A 21,958-nucleotide genomic window follows, 5' to 3' on the forward strand; every position below is an offset into this window, starting at 1 on the left:
GAGGCAATTTTTATAATTCTTTGGAAGCGCATAATGCAGTGAAAAGGATCATGCAATATTTCAATGGAATACATGAGTTTAAATTTGCAGAGTACCGAACAGTTTACAAAATTCCACATCAGAGAAATAAGAGGGAACATCAGTATTTTATACGAATTAAAACAGACGGACCTTTCAAAATTCGGGATTTAAAGTTCGCTGTCATTCTCACTTAATGCTACGCAAGACAGGGCTTTATATATAAAAAAAATCTGCATATTTTTGCATCTAAATTTTCGTTGTTTCAATTATTGCCTTGTTTTCCCTCAGAAAATTGTTCGGGTAGAAAGATATTTTAGCAAATAAACACATAATCTTAATTTCCTAATTTTCATGAAGTATCAAAGATATCAAAATAAATACGTTTTTGTAGAATATTAAAGCTTTTAAAAAAATCACGTTGAATATACTTTGCAGAATAACTCACAAATGAAAAATCTATGATAAATCCACCAGATTGCACCCACGACGGGTTTTAGATTAAAGCGCAAGAAATGAGAGCTAAATTCGAATCTCGTTCGTATAGGATAAAATATTCCATAATTTCTAGTATAAGTGTTTATTGTTTGTTCTGAACTCACTGAGAGCAGTATTTAAGGAAAATATATAAATTTTTGATTCTAACCCAAGTCAAAATTGAATCGCGCTTTCATTTTAGTTTTAACAGCAACATTTATTCAGTAAATTTAAAATTAATTTCAAGAAAATATTCCATTGCCCGAGAAAAAACATATCAATGGAAAAAAAATTGATTCCACAAACATTTTTTGCTATCCTCAATTCTCATGTAATGAAAAATGCTTATTTTATCCTTTGTTAAATCAGATAGTTGGATTCAAGATACATTTAGTAGATATACTTTGTAGAGGCAAAACATATCATGAGGAAATTTTGGGAGATACTTTCATACAAATATCATCTTGCTTATTCGCAAAATGCACCTTCTCTTAGTAGGAAGCAAAACAAATATAGGATTTTCCCCCCCATTTGCAAAATTTCACATGGTTAAGCTTTACATAGATGTAACAAAAATAGCAGAAGAATTTCAACATAGCATTCCGAACCTATCTTTTAACCTAAATAATTCCAGCACCGAAAATAAACTTGAATAGGTATTAAGGTATTCATTTTGGGAAGACCTGGAAGAAATCTTTACTTTTAAGATAAACTTTCAGTGTCAAAAGATTATTGCCTCAAGTTTAACATGCCGTCATTTGCATAAAATACTAACTCCTCATCCGTTGAAATAAAATTCTTGCTGCTATGAGAAAAGTAAAAAGTTCCTTTTGAATTATTGGATTTTGATCCTTCCTCTTAATACACAATCTTACCTTGGTAAGAACAAATAACTAGCCCCTTTGACGACCAACTTGTTTGCTTAGATTGACTTTTTGGCAATTAAATTTTTAAGAATACATTTTAAAAAATGTTATGTCGACAGACTTAAAAAAAAAAAAAAACCTTAATTTTATCAGTCTATTCAATTTGCATGTGTAGCCATTTGGGATGCATATTTTAAATAAAAACTGAAGCGAAAATTCTACTTCGGAGTTATGGTCCATATAAAGCATTTTTTTTTAAAGTTTCAATACTGACGAAAGTACGCAACTGAATATTTCATTGGATGATAACATTGTCTCGTAACAGTTAGCGTATTAAATTTAAAGTGTCCAAATAAAGAAATCATGGTTGGAAAAAAATGGACATCAAGAAAAAATTTTGAGAATTAATATAATTTTTTTTAGATGAAAATCGATCACCATATCTTCCTTAAATTATAGCTATTAGCCATTTGCCGATAGTTACGCCTGTTTTCGGCTTAATGAATCTTACAGTTTGACTTCTGTTGTATCTTTCTTTTAATGAAGTGGAACTTTTTGAGGATACTGCGGACCTTTTCCAAATAATTTCTCGTAACATTTTGCAGGTCCATTCGTTTGCGCGGTGTTCAGCTTTCATAACTATTTGAGATTTAGCTGCAGAAAGGCAAGTCATTTGTTTATGTTTAATTATTGCCACAGGACAATATAGAATTTTTATGCCATGTACATTAACGTTTTAGATATGGATATTTATTCTGTAAAGAGATTTCCCATTTTTTAAGCGACATATTTAAGAACTATAAACTATTCTAGACAGTCTACTTCCTCGATAAAAGATAAATTAGAAGAAAAAAATACTTCTGAGCTCAAGATTATACTTTTTGAAATGCATTTAATAGCAAATGGAATAATAACAAGTAAATAAAAGCAAGCAATATTTAAATAAAACCATTTACGAATGACGATACGCAACAGAGATGTACACATGTAAAATGATAATCTATCGATATCAGTAAACAGAAAAGATTAGTTATCCTTGAAATCCATCGCTATCGAAACAGCCAGGTTACTAAGATTCCAATAAATAAATCAAATGGCAAAAGAAAAAAATCCAAAAAGTAAGTATAATCAAAGACAAGAGATTTTAGAAACAAAATACTTGAAAGGCAAAGCACAATTGACAATTCGATACTGATTGGATGTAGTACAGATAAAATTAGTTTCATTTCTACACATTCTACGGGTAGTTTAAAAATATTTCACATTTTGAGTAAAATAACTGCGACTGTGAAAACCATCAGATTGAAAATAAATCTACAGGCGTTATTAAATAACGGAGAAACGTCTTTTCGCTGCGCTAGTGTTGGTACTTGGAAAATAATTTTAAAATAGCTAAATGGCTGGTTCGTAAAAGAAAAATGCATTTCCCTATTGAGCTTCTAAATTTCATATACTATCAAATCAAACCAAATTTGCAAATCATTTGAAAAATATATATATTAGAAGTTTTGCCATATCATTAATGTAAATTGAATTAACAGATTGAATAAACAGATTAAGTGATCCGAAATAATTTTCCAGTTTTCAATTTGTTGTGCAAGTATTTCCATGCCATGTAAGTATTTGCCATGGACTTTTACAATCCCTTATTTCTTCCATTCTTTTTAAATTTATGACATCAACCTTCTACGAAAAAAATTGGTAATAAATATTTTCGATAAATGTGCCAAAATACAGAATCTCAGGAAATATTTTCTATAGATGTTCAGGATACAGTAGCCTAGAAAATAAATATTTTTCTAGAAATTTTCTTGGATGTTTTAATATCAAAGCCATTTTAAACAGTAATACCAATTATTGTCGATCATTTGCCGACCTCAAAGCTGCATTTATTGTTGATACTCGATTTCGTCTTTCCTAATTTTTTTTACAATTCAGTATTTGATAATTATAAATTCCATAATCTACCACACAATTGAAAATTCAGACTTGTGCACTATTTGTTTCATCTTGAAAGACAAAAACCTTTAACTTCCAAAATATTTTAGAAAATATGTAACTTTCTATAAAATTAACAAAATTCCTCCAAAATTCCAAAGATTTCTCGGTCTAAGATTTCTGGACCAGTTCACAATTCCGAGCAACATTTATCAGAATAGCAAATAAATGCGAGGAATTAAGAACTTTTGGCGAACGAAATTCCTCAGTGTGCGAAACAAAATCAAAAAGGACAATTATACAATCGCTAAAGCAAGCAGTATATGTGAACTACAGTCATGATCAGAATACAACTTTTTTTTATTGATTCAAATAAATATTAAGACGTCTAAAATTCTGGAAGAAACATAGGGCCAAAATTCTTTTTAACATACAATTCGACATATTCCATTTGCAGCGAATTCCAAATCCCCTAGGTCGAAACTTTATCAAAGTATTAAATATTGTTTATATAATTTTAAAATTATTGCTAATTATTTTAACAGAGTCGTTGATGCTCACTTATTTCTACTCTCACCTTCATAGTAAAAACTTCATTTTATTGAAGTCTTAATTTGAAAACTCTTTCTCTATAAAAATACTAGGAGTCATTTAAGCTCACAGTAATATTAAGCGTTCCGAGATAATGATTGGTACAGATTCAGACAGAATTGAATGGTGTTATCTCAAGCGTTGAAAATTTCACATACAATGTGCCAGGTATTTTCATAATTTGCAAAAACGCCCATTTTGATTCTACGTTCACACGAACTTCACCAATTTAACAATTGCCACATCTCATGTGTGCGAAATTTGAGCTGGTCGATTAAATGGGAATATCTTAAGCAAGTTTACGCCGCAAGGGCCGATTCGAGAAGCTGAACTTTAATAACTAAAATAATTTGCTTATTATTTTAATTTCTGTAAGTGAAAAATTTGAGTTAGTTATTTGTTTTATTCTAAACCAAATATACATCAATAGACATTTGATTTAATTTCAACTTTAGTCGTATTCAATTCGTAGAATAATAGAAAGAAAATGCAAAGTTTCTAATATTTGAAAAATCAACAGCATTTCATTCTTGCTGCTAAATTGTTTGCAAAATGTGCTGCTCTCCTGGGATAAAATGATTTTCTTGACTCTCTAATCTGCACGAGTTTGAGAAAAGGTAAACAGCTTTTACAGAGAGCTGCAGTCGAATTCAATTTTCGCTGAAATATCAAACGTTATATGTATCTTTAGTTTGCAATATAATCTTCGGAATGGGTGCTTTTGATTTTTGAACCAAAAGTTGAAAAGTTGTAGAACATGCTTTCAACCAGAAATAGGAAAATTAAAGTTTTTATAAATGAACAATATAATGACCATACCACTTTAATCAAACATGAATACGAAAAAAATTCAAATTTAACTCAATAACTGCCAATTATAGAGAACATAATTTTGTTGCATTTTCACTTCTGCATTCCACGGTAATAATGTGCAATTGTACGAGACAATTAGACAAAAGGGCCATGGAACAAATACTTTCGAAAAATAAATCCTATAATTTTATCATTAAAGTAGTCACTCAGCTTTACAACCTTTGTGTGGTGTGTTTCAATTTTTCAGAAAGAATTGCACACCAAGATGAAATTCGTTAGATGATGGTTATTGCAAACTCAAATGAAGTTTACATATTTTAATATATGTAGCTCTTGGAACCGGAGACTTAACATAGTTTTCAATAGATTGAGCATGCTGTAATAAAATAGAAAATATTTTATTTCGAAAGGTGGGGAGGAATAAAAAATTTCAGCTGCACTGTGGTTACAGGTGCACTTGTCACGTCATTCACTTTCAGTTTATCGATGATTTCTCACTTATGTGAGATTTCGTAATATCCACAGAACAATACAGGATTGAGAGCCGATTTCCTGATTTTATTCTACGGCATGGTCCTAATTTTATTAAAATTTGCTCTTTGACAACCAGACACCATATTTTCAATTAGTAATTTTTTTAATAATTACTATTTTTTCAAAAATATTTTATATACAGATTCCTCCAAATATGTAAATTTCTAAATGCAAGTTGCATTTCGAAGATACTGATAACAACATAAGCCATACAAGCAAAAACTTCTCTCACGAATACAGCAATGAAATTTAATTCTATATTTGGTTGTATTCTAGTTGCACATGCCTTAACTCTATGCAATTATATTCATTGTTTAATCTTAAAGTGAATTCGAAACGTTAAATTTTGATAATAACTTAAAAAAAGATGCGCAGTTGCGTTGGAAAAATATAGCGTGTCTCTTTTAAACTTTTCACCTTTAGTTCTTTAATTATATTAAAGAAAATACTATTTTTTGTATAACAATTTTAACAAACTTTTTATAATTTAATATTTGTTATAAAATGTATAAAGTTATAAATATTAAATATAGTTAATAATATTTGTTATAAAATGTATAAATGAAACAATTTTTGAGTTTCATTCTCAACAAAATTTTAATTCAAATTTACCATTTTTATACTTTTTATCCCTTTAAATTAATTTTTTTAAAGAAAATATGAGGAGGAATTTGAGCCATGCCATAAATCAGGGTTATTTTGAATTTACAAATTTTTTTTTAGATAAAATCCTTTTTTTAAACGAGGAACAGAAGAACATGTAAAATAAAATAGTAATAAGGAAATGACACTTTAACATGTCATTTCTTTCATTAGGAAACTGAATTTACTGAAATCATTTGTAATATTCAATACAATTATCTCCTATCCCACAGATGTTCACATTTTCATGATTGCGTATGAAAATCCGATTTTGGTAAAATTTATACAAAGGTATTAGATTATGGTAAAATTTATAAAAAAAATTATAGAAGTTATGCAAAGGTTCGCAGAACGCATGACTTTCGAAATTTCACGTATGATAGCCTAAGCTGGAATGCAGTTATCATCGCCGGCAGATATTGAGTTAAAATTGATTTAACCCTTCGACTATGGATTTTACGGAATGGAGTCATATGTCCCCATTCTTTAGTTAAAATTCTGATCTAGGACTATAGTTCAACATCACTGTAATGATATGACTTTTAAAATTGTTCTATCTTTGTGAAATACCAAATTTTCATCCCCTCCCACCCGGTAAAGCGAGTAGCAAAAAGACGAATCCTTGCTTGACCAACAATGCGCGATCGTCGCGCCCATTCCCGAAGAACGTCGCGTCGAGGGAGTCCCCCCCAACGAAACGAGAAGAACGGTGGAGCGACACAGGTAGGATGGTGACACTGATTAGAAGAAGAATTTCCTCATACTTACTCATGCGCAGTTAAGGAACTGCATTAAAATATTGCATTTACATTGTATATTTTTTTTAAAGAGATTCTATTACAAATATATTTACACACATTTACAATTGTTAACCCTTTGCTTTCTGACGGCCACTTGATATGACGCGAATTGTTTAAAAGAGGCGCAAAGTTAAATGATTATCTTCTATTAAGGAAATTCTATACTTTTGATTTTCCATGTAATGTGAATGATTTACAATCATTCAATTGTTTCCATTTTTTGTTACATTCGCTTTTTTTTTAACAGACTTTTTCAATGGCTTCTGCGCGTCATCTATTTTAATAGTTATTCAACTCATTTCTGAGTAGAATGTGTGTGTGTGTATGTCATGAATGTATCTATATTTGTCTAAATTCTTTATTAAACAATTTTTTTATTGCTGTTATACTATTTACTCCCTACCGTACTACCTCATTTTTACGGTGATGTACATTTTCCTAGCTCTGACCGATAATTGTACCCATTTTTCCACAACTTTTTCTCACCATAGCTAACCGTACATGAGATCACTTTATTATATAAACTGGCTTCAACCATAATTATTAAACAAAATCGTAGACTGAAACATTTTGATGCGATAGCTAATGAATCGTTCGTTCATTTAAACGATATATATTTTAGACATTACAATATTTTTTACTGGCGAATGAGGTGACAATTCTTTTCTTACGGATGTTAAAGAAATTGTATGACCAAATTTTATCCTCTTCCACACGGATCGGTATAAGGGATGTATCACTAAGTCATTTGCTTCTCATTTTCCCCTCAGCTAATTAGGGGAGAATTTTCATTGCCTTCCAGGTTTTTATTTTCCTGAGTTACTAGAGCACTGGATTAGGATTACTATATTTCAACAAGTACTGGGTGTCCTTGAATTCACGAGTCAAATTTTAATAAACAAAATATATCTAAAAAAAACTTTATTTTAGCAATACGGGGGTATCGAATTCGAAGCTGAGCCCAAGAAGGGTTTACAAGTTCAATTTTTTAAAGAAGATCATCCCATTCGGCAGTCATTTAGATTACAAATTATATTAATTCTTCTTTTAAATTTTTAAAAATTACACTGATTTGGGTAAGTTGAAACAATTGACTCCTATTCGCTACCCTTGCAAAGCGGTAAAATAAATTGTGAAATTGGTCCAATTGTTGAGGCTGGAGTTTCTGTACAGGTTTTATTTTGCAGTATTTCTCGAAAATGGCGTGTGAAAAGAGGCAAACAATCGCTAATAACGCATCGAAGTTCTAAGCATTCGTATGAGAAAAGTGAGCGAAATCGTATGGTGGTTGTGACTGGGAGATTATTTTTGCTATTTTAAATATATGAATGAACCACATATTTGAAAATCCTTTTTAATGAATACAAATTTAATTTTTAAACAAAATAGCAATGAATGGTGGGAAAACAAGTCCTTTTCTTGAAATAAAAAATATTAATTTTTAGACTGACAAATGAAAGGCACGAGGTTAAAAATTGAGTTCGGGGTGAGATTTAGTATAATGGTAGCACACATTTAGAATGTTCATTCAAGAAAATATTAAAGCGCAATAACGAGACAAATTTGAGAAAATGGTGTTCAAACTTTCATCATACCTTTTATAGTAATGATATGTCGTCGTTCCCGAAAATCGAACAGTATAGTAGATAAAGCATTGGTGTAGCATTCGGGAGACCCGGGTTCGATCCTGGGCTAGCAATTTTTGCTTTTTTTATTTGTTTTTTCTTCTAATTTATTTCAAATCAACTTAATTTACGAACAGTTTTAATTAATATGCATTTCATTTTTTAAGCGAAAATACATATGTATTCTTTTAATTCTTAGATTAAAATTTAACTTTTAGAAAAAAATAATTTAAGTATGAATTCGGTTTTTTCCCCCTTTCCATTATTAATATATAAGCTATGCAGAAAGTTTGAGGGCCATTATCTCGAAACTGACAGGCCATTGCGATTTAATATTTTCGAGAATGAACATTCTAAGTGTACACTACCATTATACCAAATCTTATCCCGAACTGAATTTTCAACCTCGTGTAATTCCTTTGTGAAAACGGGATATTGCAAAAATTAACAAGATCTAATAACACTTTTTTCGCTACTTTACAATTTTCAATTTTGCCTTTGAAATAAGAAATTATTTTTAACCATCCAAATTATGAAGTCTTCAAGAGTTTTAAAAAAAATTAATCATTGACTTTTAAAACAGTTCTTGTACTTCATCCATTTTGAAAATACAACAACGAAACTTTGCGCAAAAATAGATATTTTAATAAAATCCTCGTCCTCACAGAGTTTCTTTTAAAAAGTTATTAATCATTCCAACACCTAATAGTGATGGATCCAGTTAAACATAATATTTCGGTCATCTCATTTAAATCAATGAAAATGAAATAAAAAGACTGAAAGGCAAAAATATTTTTTCTAAGATCGAACCAGTTCAGCGTCAAATTCATTTTGGAATTTTTTTTTAACTGCTCTTACCTGGGGTGACAATTACGGCCACGGATAACCCGGTTGCATTAATACGACATTATTTCCATCTTCTTGCATATAACCAAGTTTTTAAATTGTTTTAAGTGTTAAATTACATTTGAGATCGTGTACCGGAAAAACTTACAATGAGAACAGTATAATTCGAGAAAAGCAAGAATGTCATCTAGAATTCAAAGGCGCGAAAAACAGAAAACGGTCCTCTCGTTTACACGTTGCGTGATCTCCAATATTTAAAAAATGATCAAGCTGTTATCTAGTTTACGAGACATTTTGAAATGTACCGAAACAAAAATTCTGGACCACTTAAAACAGGTGACAAAAGAAGGGAAAAAAGTAGTCCTAAATATTTCTTTACATGAATACCTTATTTTTACCCACTGTTCGAGTCTAACTGAAAATTCAGCTCACGCCCTTAAAATATACTAAATATGCAAAAAAAAAAAAGCGACAGCTAATTTCTTTTCGGTTAAAAAGATTCAACTCAGACGTTTCTCGTTTGATTATAAAACAAGAAAACTCAAAAAATTTGCATCGAATGCAAAACAATTCGGGAGCTCCGGAACACAAGAATAAATAATAATAAAGATATTTTAAGGAATTAAATTTGGTTTCAGCAAGCGATAGTTCAATTAATCATGCTAAATAAGAAAGTCAGTGAAGTGTGTTATACCCCATCATCACAGTGACCGTAGGAAATCAAAGGGTTATAAAAATGCATTATACACAAATCAAATGAAGCAATTCAAAGTACTTACCTTTCAACATAAATAATATTTCAGGTAATTTGGGTCAGGAGCACATTATAAATACTTGCCTTCTTCAACATATATCCATGCAAAACAATTTTTATGAATTTTAATTCTGAAATTTCTTAAATACTTTATTTACAAAAAAATATCTGACTAATATTAAAATCATATCTGGGAAATTCTAGGTGATCTACTGCATTTAAGTTTTCTCGCAAAAATGTTATTCTATCAGAATTCAAAATTTTCTGAACTGAACATATTGATAAGTATTAAATATTAAATATCTTATTAATAATTATTTCTATTTTTATTTGTTAAATTAATGCCGTGGTTCGCGAAGATACTAGAGGGCTATATACAACAGACTATGGCATTTGGAATTGTGGGAAAATAGATTTCCACCATCCCTATAAATTGTTTAATTAATTTTAAAGTTACAAAACCCGAATATGCCACCCTAAAAGCAAATATTACAATATTATGAGAAAGCTATTAAAAATTTCACACATGACGGATAAAGAAAAAAACAAAGTGTGTGCTTACACTTTCCTGACAATAAACGGATTGCATCATTTGAGACATAATATTCAATTCGTCTTTATATTCAAAAGATATTGATAGCTCCTACTTGGAAATTAACTTAGAAAGAATTAACAAGATTTACAGAATAAGACTTATGAATCCCTCTTTATTAAGGCAAATCTATCGCTTAAATCTGAAAGCGTTGCGAAAAAAAGTGTATACAATTAGACTTCCACTGCTTTACTTCTGTATCGCAACTCTACAATGAGCTTCACTAATACCATTAAAATATAAATTTTTTTATTTATTGCAAGCCAAAATAATTATTTTCCCCTTTTCAAAGTCGCAAATGGTTTCAACACTCTTTTAGCAATTTGGTGTTAACTAGCGATCCGGACTGCTTCGCTCCGAATAGTTAATGGATTCAAAATGCTTAATCCGCTGCCTTTCGAACTTTAAAAACCCAGTGAAATTTATGGAAAACGCGTTTGCGCTTTTCAATGCAAAATTACAGACCCATTTGTTGTGCCAACTTCATCGTCGATTTCGGATAAGATTGACGAACTTTTTCAAATTAACGACTTGTCATTTTTTTCTTTATTATCGACATCGAAATTCTCACAGAGTTTAAAATAAATATTTTTGGAATTATTTCTCTGAGAACATTAACTCGAAAACGCATTGAACTAGATAGTTGAAATTTGGTACATGGTCAAATAAATTTGTAGATTTATTCAATTTTAGACGAAATATATATAAATATATCTTGACGAAAAGAAGACAATCATGACTCATTCATTTTTTAAAATTTTACTACGAAATACAAAAATTGATATATTTTGTCGTTTTCATTCCTGTTTTCTGACTTTGCCATGACCTTTGAAGTCGCGCAGCCACCCTCCCTAACTTTTGTCTTCGTTTGGAAGATGTAGACTTATGAAGAAGACAGAAAAGACTAATACTATATTGTTTGTATGAGGGAAGCACTGGTTTGTTTACTGCATTCCTAATTATGAATCAAATCAAAAGGATTATCCCTGAGGAAGCGCAACATTATGAAAAGTAGTCAATGGAAATTGTTATACTTCATGCTAACAAGTCAGTTCAAAAATTGTGCATTATGTATACACAAGACAATTTAACTGATGACTAGATTTGACTAAAGATCCCACACCGGAATTTGATATTCCACAACCGTAACGAATTTCGGATCGAGAACCTGCTACCCTTCCATCCAAAAAATTTATCCAATCATTAGACTATTGCAACTTAATCAAATATTAATTACTTCTGGTTTCATAAAAAAGAACTTTCAGGGGGAAAAAAACAATAGCCTAAACTTAATCTTGATAGTTTAATTTTAATACCCTGTCTTAAAGCAATTATCTCTTTCTTAATGGACCACAGCGGACAGGCACTATTTCATTATTTTATTAAATACCAAATATATTTGAATAACTGCATTTCGTTAAGACAGAAATTGCATTTGACCAAATACTTCAGGACAAATTAAAAATTTCTTTTCAATAAATAAAACTGGAATAAAACTTACATTGGTGAAGAGGCGAACTCATAAAACTGTGCTATGATGAGCGAACGGAAAATAGGCCAGCTTGAAAAATTCCATGCCTGAAATGACGAATTACATCAGTAAAAATGCATTTAATTTTGAATAAACATTTTTAAAGGCGAACTCTTATGCTTAGCTTACAAGAAATAAAGAACAAGAAATTAAAGTTCTGAATACAGAATAACATCAAATATGAAAAATCAAAAATTACGCATGAAATTCGGACGATCGTGAGCTGTTTGTACGCATTTATATCTACTCCAAGTGAATCATGCTGTATGAAATTTTACGTTATAAATATTTTTTTTTCATATTATTTAGAAGTTACAGTTTAGGTTGCCGTTTTTACAACAGACAACAGGATAAAAGATTGAGAAAGATGATAGAAAACTTCTGAAAAGTGAGCTGTGCAACATTACTCGTATTGAAAAATTTAATATTCTTTTTCAGGTTCTTTACGTTTAGCATAAAAACGATGCTTAAAACCTTCAAGGAAAAGCTCCCAAAACAATGAATTGCAAAAATTTTAAGATCTTATAATTATTTTTTTAAACTTTTGTTAATAAAGTATAGTAATCAACAAAAGTATCTACCTTTTCTTCAACTTTCTGCCAAAAAACAGGGCTGAGATATTGAATTTGCCTTTGATATGTAAACAGGTATTTTTACTTACAAAGGTGTGTGTGATGTTCTATAGGCTAAACCATTTTGAGGAAAAAAAAGTAGAGAATGGGCATGTACACCAAGGAGCGATTCCCCCCCCCCTCCGAATTTTAGGTAATTAAACATAGAACGACATTTTCGCGGTTTTCCTACAATGATTTCTGAAACTTACAAATAAAACAAATTTTTTATACCCACCTAAAATTCAACAAATCTTTTTTAAATGATTTTTAAAGCTTTTTCCATCTAAAAACTAACTTTATTTTTAAGCAATTTGTAACAAATATTTTAAGCATATTTATCAACGATTTATTTCACACCATATAAAAATAACCAAACATTACATATGCATAGGAAGAACTATGTTTTATCAACGTGTTGCTATCCATTAACAAAAGATTAAAATATTAATTCTTGCTGCAAACTAAATCTGAAAAATAAGTTTTAGCCCGAGTTTCTAAGAAATAAAATAAATCCGAAACATGTTTTCGAGAAAATGCAAGAAAAATCTTCTGTATACTATTTGTTTACTAATATGTAGTATACAAGACAAATATGGTTTATATTTTTTGTGCATATCATACACACGCGCGCGCGCACGCGTTTCACAATCTAATTGGAGACTCAACAGCTAATTTCTAAAATGTTGTTTACATATCCAATAGGAAACAGTCTAAATGTTGTAAAAAAAAATGCCATTTTATGTAATCAATAAAGGGTTAGACGAAATTTCTATTTTTATACAGACTGTCGATTATATTCAATAAAATATTCTTCGGACACTAATATTTTAAATAAAAAATATGCAACTCAAATGCGACTAACCTCAACTGAGTTATGAAAATTTAAATATTACAATTTTATAAAAAACGCGCGAATTCATCGTATCAAAGAAAATAAGGCAAACGGTGTCCGGAATTTCCACAAGGCAGATTAATCTAAAGTTTTGAAATCGCTGATTGTCCAAAAATAATGATATTCAGAACTTTATAATTCGAACAGATTTGGTCCCAGAAGTTTGTATAAATGTTTTCTTGGGAGTATTTGAATTTGGAACTGCCAAGAATATGTCACTGAAAACTATTTCTTACGACCAAAGGATTATTTAAAATTTAGACTTCATAATTTTTTTCAGAAGTACATTTACTGATAGAAACGATAAAATATTATTTTCGTCATTTAAAAACCTTTTAAAAACCAAACTAAACACTGAATTTTATGACGATTCAGAAATTTTTATTAAGTATTCTTTGAGATATTGCATAAATTAAAAAAAAAAAAAAAATTGTAGGGAACATAGAATTTCATGATTGAATGATCCCGTTTTCGGTGCTCATTTTTAACAAACATGTTTGGTTTCAGCAAAATTTTTTTCGTACTGTTTATCTATTAATTTCAGTTTAATCACTTCCGATTCGATTTCAAGTTCGAATTTTACTGAAGAAGGTTGAAAATTAAAGAAAAACATAGAACAATAAACAGAGTGACGTAAAGCGTCTATAGAATGGGATATATGATTTTTAAAAAAAATTGAAAAAAAGTCTTGCTTTATCGGATGATAGAACTGAGCTGTTAGAGACGATCATCTCATTTTCCCGCTGTAGACCAAGAAGCCATTAAAACCAAATTACACAAAATAACTTAAAATTTTAACGAATCCTAATCTCGGCGAACCAATTGGTCGCCAAAAGACGGCTAGTATTCAATACATGATAGACAATTGATGAAATCGGTTATCTAACTTGGAAAACGAAATCGATCTTGCATTCACGAAATCGAGACTTTACTACTAATCCACGAGCTCCATCTTTCGTAATGGACTTCAGTAATCTGAAACAAGAAAATGAGATGGTCGCCTCTAACAGCTCAGTTCTATCATCTGCTAAAACAGGAATTTTTTAAAAATATCAATGACTACGTCCAGTTTTAAGAAGGTTCATTGCAGTTGCTTATATTTATTCATTTTTATTTCTTTACATTATTCCAATACAGCAGAAATCGTCAAAATATATCAGAAGAATAATACAACATTATGGGAATTCATTATATATATGTGTGTATAAAATGGACGTTTGGAAGCTATGACTCAATTATGAAGATGAATTAAAAAGAATTTCAACTTTCAAACGAAAAAAAAGTGAAGCCTGAAGAATGTGAAATGGTTATATTAGCATGTAGCAAGATAAATACAGAAGGGCATTTATTTCCACTGCAGTACATAAAAGAAGTTCCTTGTTTCATCTTTGAATTCTGAAACAATCTAACATCTGTAATATAATATTCTTATTCAGGGCAAAAAGTTGAAACTAGAAGTCGATTTTGTTTATTATTTTTCCTAATTTAAAATATCCTGCATTAAAAACAAAGTAACTGTACTCTGAAACTAAATGCTATTCATTTGAAATCACGGTGTCAGTGAGAATCAACATAGCATTAAAGTCATGAATATAGTTATTATTTCTAAAGTACTCACTAAAATTATTCACACCATATTCATAAATCCATTTTTATTATCCTTAAAATTAAGCCACTATTGCAGCATGCAAAAAGATTTGATAACGATTTATTTCCTGAAGTTTCAAACATGATAAAATATAAAAGTGTAAGATAAATTAGTTGGCCAAGAATCCCGAGGAAAAAGAAGCGCTGTAGCCCTAAATTTAAAATAGATTCGTAATCCCTAAAATCTCCAAAGTATAAGTTAGATATAAAATTCAAACTGCAATGTTTTTACATAAAATCTTTACCAGAACTGAAAGCATGTATTATTTACCGTAGTTTCATGTATAATCGGACAATTTTCGGAACGCTTTCTAAAGATACAGATTATATTTAAGGGAAAATATGAATTTTAAAAATGAGTTATTTTTCTTTCTCGTTCATGAAGTATAGAGAAAGTATTGTAATTGTCAAAAATCCAAACTCGAAATTTTGTAGAGGTTTAAAACATGTAGATTCATTTGCTTCAAAAAATATTTTTGAAATTATGTCTATCCGCGTCTGTGAAAGAGGCAATTCGAAAACTCTCCAAACTTGATGGATGAGATTTGGTATATGGTTTTCACACCAAATATAATTTCTATAAAATAGAACGATATTTAATGAGAGGAAGTTGTTCGCCTGGCTGTTCGAATATAAGTTATTACGATAACTATAAAACAAAGAAAGCTAGATGGGCAAGATTTCGCACACAGATTGGGATCTAAAATCTAGATACCTATCAAATTTGGAGCCAGATCCGCACAAAGAGTTGACCTTCTTTCTGTCTAGTTTGGGTATGCGATTTTTTTTAATAAAATTTAAATTCTGCGACAAGTTTTGTATCAATCAGATGGAAACAACGCGTTTATGAATACACAAATATGATTTTCCGATATCTGCTATTAAATGCCAAGGATTATTTGCCATGGATCAATTATTCGTCTTATTTATAAGCATCGGATCAAATCTTATGATCATGCCAGGGAGGATGTCCTGAAATTTCGTGAAAGGATGAAATAGTTCTCATTTTGTTAATTATGTTGATGTGAGAAATTTAATTTCTTAACTCTGGAATGAGAACATGAAATCCGGATGACTTCACCTAATACTTCAACTGAAATTCAGCAATTACAAAAAGGTAGCGAAAGCTTCTTTTTGCTTCCTACAAACACAAAGACGCAGAACTGGTCGTGCGGCGTCCGCAATTCTCCAGCAGACATTTTACCAGACCGACCGAGTGAAACGAACTCCTCCTATGAACTTAATTGCATCAGATAAAATATCCCGCATTCCAAGAGTACTCAGAAGAAATTTCAATTCAATAAATTGATTAAAAAGAAAATAAAACGTCATACTCCAAAACTAATTCGTGAGCTCTCATCTTTGACTTTTAAAATTTTTAAATAATATGCAGAAAAGTATTTTGATATAAAAAAATTATTTTCTCTCTTCACAAAATACTTTCAAAATAAAGTAACCCCGAGGCAAAACCATAATTCATTTCATGTTTCCATCAAATAAAGATTTATATTCCAATGATACAATAAAAAAATGTAATGCAACGACGCAATACATATTTCTAATATATTCTAATATATTTTTCTGATTCACTCATTTTTAATATGCGTTCATAAAAAGAATAAAAATTAAAAGTCCGCTGTGTTACCCTTTTTGTACGAAAATTATTCATTACAGCATATATGATTAATAGCGCCGTATGAAAATCTTGCTTATTTTAAAAACGATTTTATAACAAATAGTTAATATTTCATTTAATGTATCAGTTTGCTTTTGCCTAGTATCTGATAATAAGAGCTTTATAACTTAAAATTCATTAAAATTCTAAACATCGTAAAAACACACAAGATCACAGAATTCGCATATCTGACAGATATTTCAAAGTCAATTTCAAATATAAATAGTCGCATGCATTCAGGAATTAAGTTTTAAACTAAAAGGAGTGTTTCTCCCCCAAACGTTCTCGCATACAGGCTATGGCGGATTTTGACAGCATGAGGCCACAGGCGTTCAATTATTTTGAGGCCCGCTTGTAGGTCAATTCTGTTTGTAACAAGAAAGCAATAGGAATTAAACTTATTTTATATTTTAATTTTAACTTTGCTCTTACTTTTTAGCAATTCTTACATTATACGTATATCATTATTTCATCTATTTTATAAAAAAGATGAAAAAAAGTTGCACCTTTTCTTTATAAAAAAAATTGTGATCATTAAAGGATAAAATGACAGTTCTATTCAGTAACTATTAGGAGAAAGTATTCTTATTTACATTCCTTTAAAACTTAGGTATAAATAGCGTCAACATCCTTTGACCGAAGGATTCAGTGGTATTTTCTTTTAACAATGCAGGTAATAAAAACAATGAATATATAAAATTACCTCTTAAGATTTTTAAAAAATAATACTTAAGTGAAATTATAAAATAGTTCTTATAATATATATAGTTGAAACTCTACAAAATAGGTTATTAAAAACATTTTCACCTTTTCTTCTAAAAAGTCCTTAAAAAGTTATGATATAAATTATAAAAAGAAGGCATTGTGCTCCAAAATAATATAACGAAACGAAAATGTATCACAAAATGCACTGACATCCTAAATTCAGTTTATTCACATATTTTCTGATATAGAACGTAAAATTAGGTTTATATTTTTAGATGGCGATGAGAAAAATGCTAAATAATAACAAGAAATTATACTTTTCTAGGAAGGCCAAAAATATATTAAGTAGTATTAAAATGATAAATGGTAATAAAGGAAACAGACGCCAAAAATCATGGAGATAAAATTTCTACAAAAACAGAAACGCGCATTGAAAGCCATTAAAAAATATCAGTTTTCTTCCTTTTAATTTGGAGAAGTCTTTCGTAATCTAATTCCTGTTCAACCTTATTTTCAATGAATAATATTGAAAGCTCATTTAAATGCGGGTGACTCATTGTGTTTCGTAAATGGTTCTGGACGCGTTTTAAAATCGGAAATGATCTCTCTTGAGCTTGCATTGCAAATTGGCAAGGTGAAGAAAATCTTATCCCTGTCTTGAACGGTTGGCAACAGTTCGAGATATTTGTCCAACGGGAGTTGAAACCTCATTTCCCTTGGGCATAAATTTAGGTCGGCGTCTTCTCCCTACAACCGTGCAGATTCCTGCCACAACCCCCGATAGACACACAGGAACACAACCCCCGATCTATCAGGGGTTGTGTTCCTGCATAATTGTTCTATCTGCGTGCCCCCCCCCCCCCTGTAAAAAGGAGTGGTGCAAGGGAGTGTGCAAGTGTGATCTTCATATGAGCTAGAAGTCAGATTTCTGCCCTTCGGTGGTCAGGGACCCTATCCTCAGAAGCTACTGCGCCCCTCTTTCAATGGCAACGCGGACGCATCATACAATTAGGAGGGTCAGCTTACTTTAACCCCCTTTTTGCCAGATGAGGATTCATCAAATTACAAGACTTCCAGCTCGTAAATGAGTCCCTATGTAAAAAGAAGAAATGCTCACTTTGTCTCAGCTTCGTTTACCGCCAATGCTTCTGAACATTAAAAAGAATTTATTCGCCGAGTGCGCACATTTTACTTAGGAAGACGAACACACAAAAGAGTCGGAACAATATATTTTTTGTAGCGTTATATAGCATTGAATTAAAGTTTAAAAAATAATTAAGATACAGCATTAAATAAAATAAAATATTAATACAACATTAATTAAAATAAAATATGAATCCGGCCTGAAGACGTTCTCAAGGGTGGCCCTTGAGAAATATATATATCATTCGGTATGCTTTCAAAATATTAAAAACCAGTCAAAATAAAAAGCATATTGTCAACAACATAAAAAAAAATGATTAAAAAATTACCAAGGTTTTTTTTTTTTTTTTTTTTTTATCCCTGAGGAAGAAAGTGATCGCGTTAAATCATAAGATTAATAGTTCTTAAACTTCCTGAAACAATGTATGTTTTGAGTATTGGTAAATATTAACGAGTCGTACATAACAAAAACTTGCTAGATACAACACGCATTTGACTATAACGCATTTAAAGACACTACTACTTCAAAATTTCCAGAAAGAATATGTAATTCGCTAGATTTAAATGTATGTCAAGACCCCCCCCCCCGAATCAAATAGTATTTTCAGAAAAAAAAAGTAAAAAATAAAAATAAAAGAAACTAATATTTTTTTGAAAAAGCACAACAGAGAAAAGGTTAAATCAGAGGCTTTAATTGTCAACTCTTTGGCTTTAATAAATTTTAGCATTTCCATAACTGAGTTCACTTTAATAAAAACTCCACCCTATAGCTAACAGTAATTCTTCCTCTATTGAATAATGAATACCATTTACAAAATTTTTTGTTCCAAAATAATAAAATGTTCGGAACTTTTTTCGTAATATATATTTTAATGAAAGCAATTGCATAAAGCGTATTTTTTTAATTGTTTTTTTTCTATGTTGGAAACAAATCCTAAAAATGTTTTGTTGTTGTTGTTGTTAAGTAATCTTTTCAAAAATTTCAACTGGGATAATTCAAATAGTTACAAATTCCAAATTTATTATAAATTTTTTTAATGAGAATTCATAATTGTTTTATTTTATTTAAAAATATTAATTTAATAAGAAAATGGCAAGCCACAAAATTAAATTTCATTTATTATTATCTTTTGTTATCAAATACATTCATTTTTTTAAAAAAATGAACACATATAGAAAACTATGGAATGAATTCTCTATAAATCATTAAAAAAAAATGGCACTGAATAAATTTTTATGATAGCTGAGAAAAACTATATTTTTAATTCTGAAATAAAGGCGTTTGTTTGTCTGGAGACTTGAAAAATGTGTATGGAAGCTGGCACCTTCAAAACTTCAGAAAAAAGAAAATCTCATGAGAATAAAATACTTTACTGGAAAATGTAGAGTACAGGAAGGAAATCTACAAAACCTGCCATCCCCTGGGTCTAAGGTCAAGAGTGGAGTCAATGTTTACACCCTTTTGCAGGTGGAGGGAATGATGGCATTGACATTGCTTGTAAAAGGGGGCTCTCCCTCCCCCCCCCCCCCCTCTTTATCTTATATTACTGAAAACTGTTCACTGGCGAGTCCTTTAGCCAATGAAAGGAAAAATGGATCTCCCAGATCTGCAAACAAATTCGAAATAAATCACGAGAGAAATATTCTGAAATTTGACAGAACGTTTATTTTAATTATAAAGCATTTGAGTACACTATCCTTGTAAATCAAATAAATAAGACTCAGTTCCTCATTTGTTCCGGGGAAAAAAAAAAAGAAAGCATTTAGATCATCCCTCGTCCCGGCATGCCATCTCTCCCTCAGTTAATAAGGATATTCAAATCATGTGATTTTGCCAATCGTATTGCAATTTATTCAGAAGAATTGGTTTTAATATTTCGGGGTGTCTACTCCCCCCCCCAGGTTTCATAATTTTTTTATATCTTAGAAGTTTCTTGAATGTCTCTTCTTTTGATTTTATTTTTAGTTTTTCCATTCATAGTTATTCCCCCCTCCCTTATGTTTGGTTTACTCGTTAGCTTTTCACTTTGTTTTTCTTTCTTTTTTTCCTGTGTAAAAGAAAAAAAGTTCTGAGCAAATCTGCAACGGAAAAAAATTGCTTCCAATTCAGCACTACGATATAGGTTTTGAGCCCCCCCCCCCCCCAGGTCTCAAGTGACGAGGCGACCGTCTCCAACTCCTGTGCGGAAATCCGCCACTGCATACAGGCTCATACAACTTATCAATCTTTAAGATTAGAATCTCCATTTCTTTTGTATTATGAAACATTTTCTGGACCATTCGTATTTAATATCAATACTCGGTTAAAAACTCTTTTGCGGAACAATTTTTCAGAATACTTTCCCATCTGATATCATGCCTCTATAAAATTTAAATTTATTGTCACATTAAACTGTTTATAACATATTCTCAAAAAATGGAAATATGTTATCTTAAATAGTATGTAATATTAATATTGAAGTATATTTTTATCTTTCATAATTGTACAAAAAATTTAGATTACTCTCTTTTTGAGCTTCATGAATCATTTAATGTTATGCAGAAGGTAAAAGCTAATAGTAATACTTGTACAAAACAATTCGCCCAGAAAAAAAAAAAAATTGTTAAATATTTAAAGTATTGTTTCGAGATCATATTATGTATGTGAATTATACAAGCTCATTTTACAAACTCAAAAAATCTTAATTATTTACAAAGATAACTCATTTGTAAATATTCTATAATGCAATATTTGTTTTTAAACAAATCGAAAGGATTAAAAGTATGGATATTTTGAAAAGACTTGCAGGTCTAAACACTACCATGCAGGCACCCTGCGTAAAAGTTCCTTATAGAGACCAGTCCACTCCTTATTCATTTAACATAATCAATGCGAATGAATCAACTTGTCGGAAAAATAATTTAATAATCATAATTTAGTACGTTAGTTGATTTATTTCCTACTTTTTTTATAAAATTTAACCATTTATTATATAATTCTATTTTAATTTACATCATTGTGTTATTTTAGACAATATACCTCACATTCATTGTGAAGCCAACCCTCAGTTGAATTTATTCGTCAGGTCATCAAATACAATGAAATTTAAAAAAAAAAAAAAAATGAAAATCAAACCAAAAATCGGGAGTACTGCCAATGTCAAATTTCTAAGTAAGCAGATGTCTAGAGCCACCAGATAGACATCGGGCTGCAAAGGCGGTGATTAAAATTCTTTTCTAGTTGCCAGAGTAAAAAAAAAATCAATCAGTATAAAA

The sequence above is a fragment of the Argiope bruennichi genome, chromosome 5, assembly GCF_947563725.1.
Source record: "Argiope bruennichi chromosome 5, qqArgBrue1.1, whole genome shotgun sequence".
Lineage (NCBI taxonomy): Eukaryota > Metazoa > Arthropoda > Arachnida > Araneae > Araneidae > Argiope > Argiope bruennichi.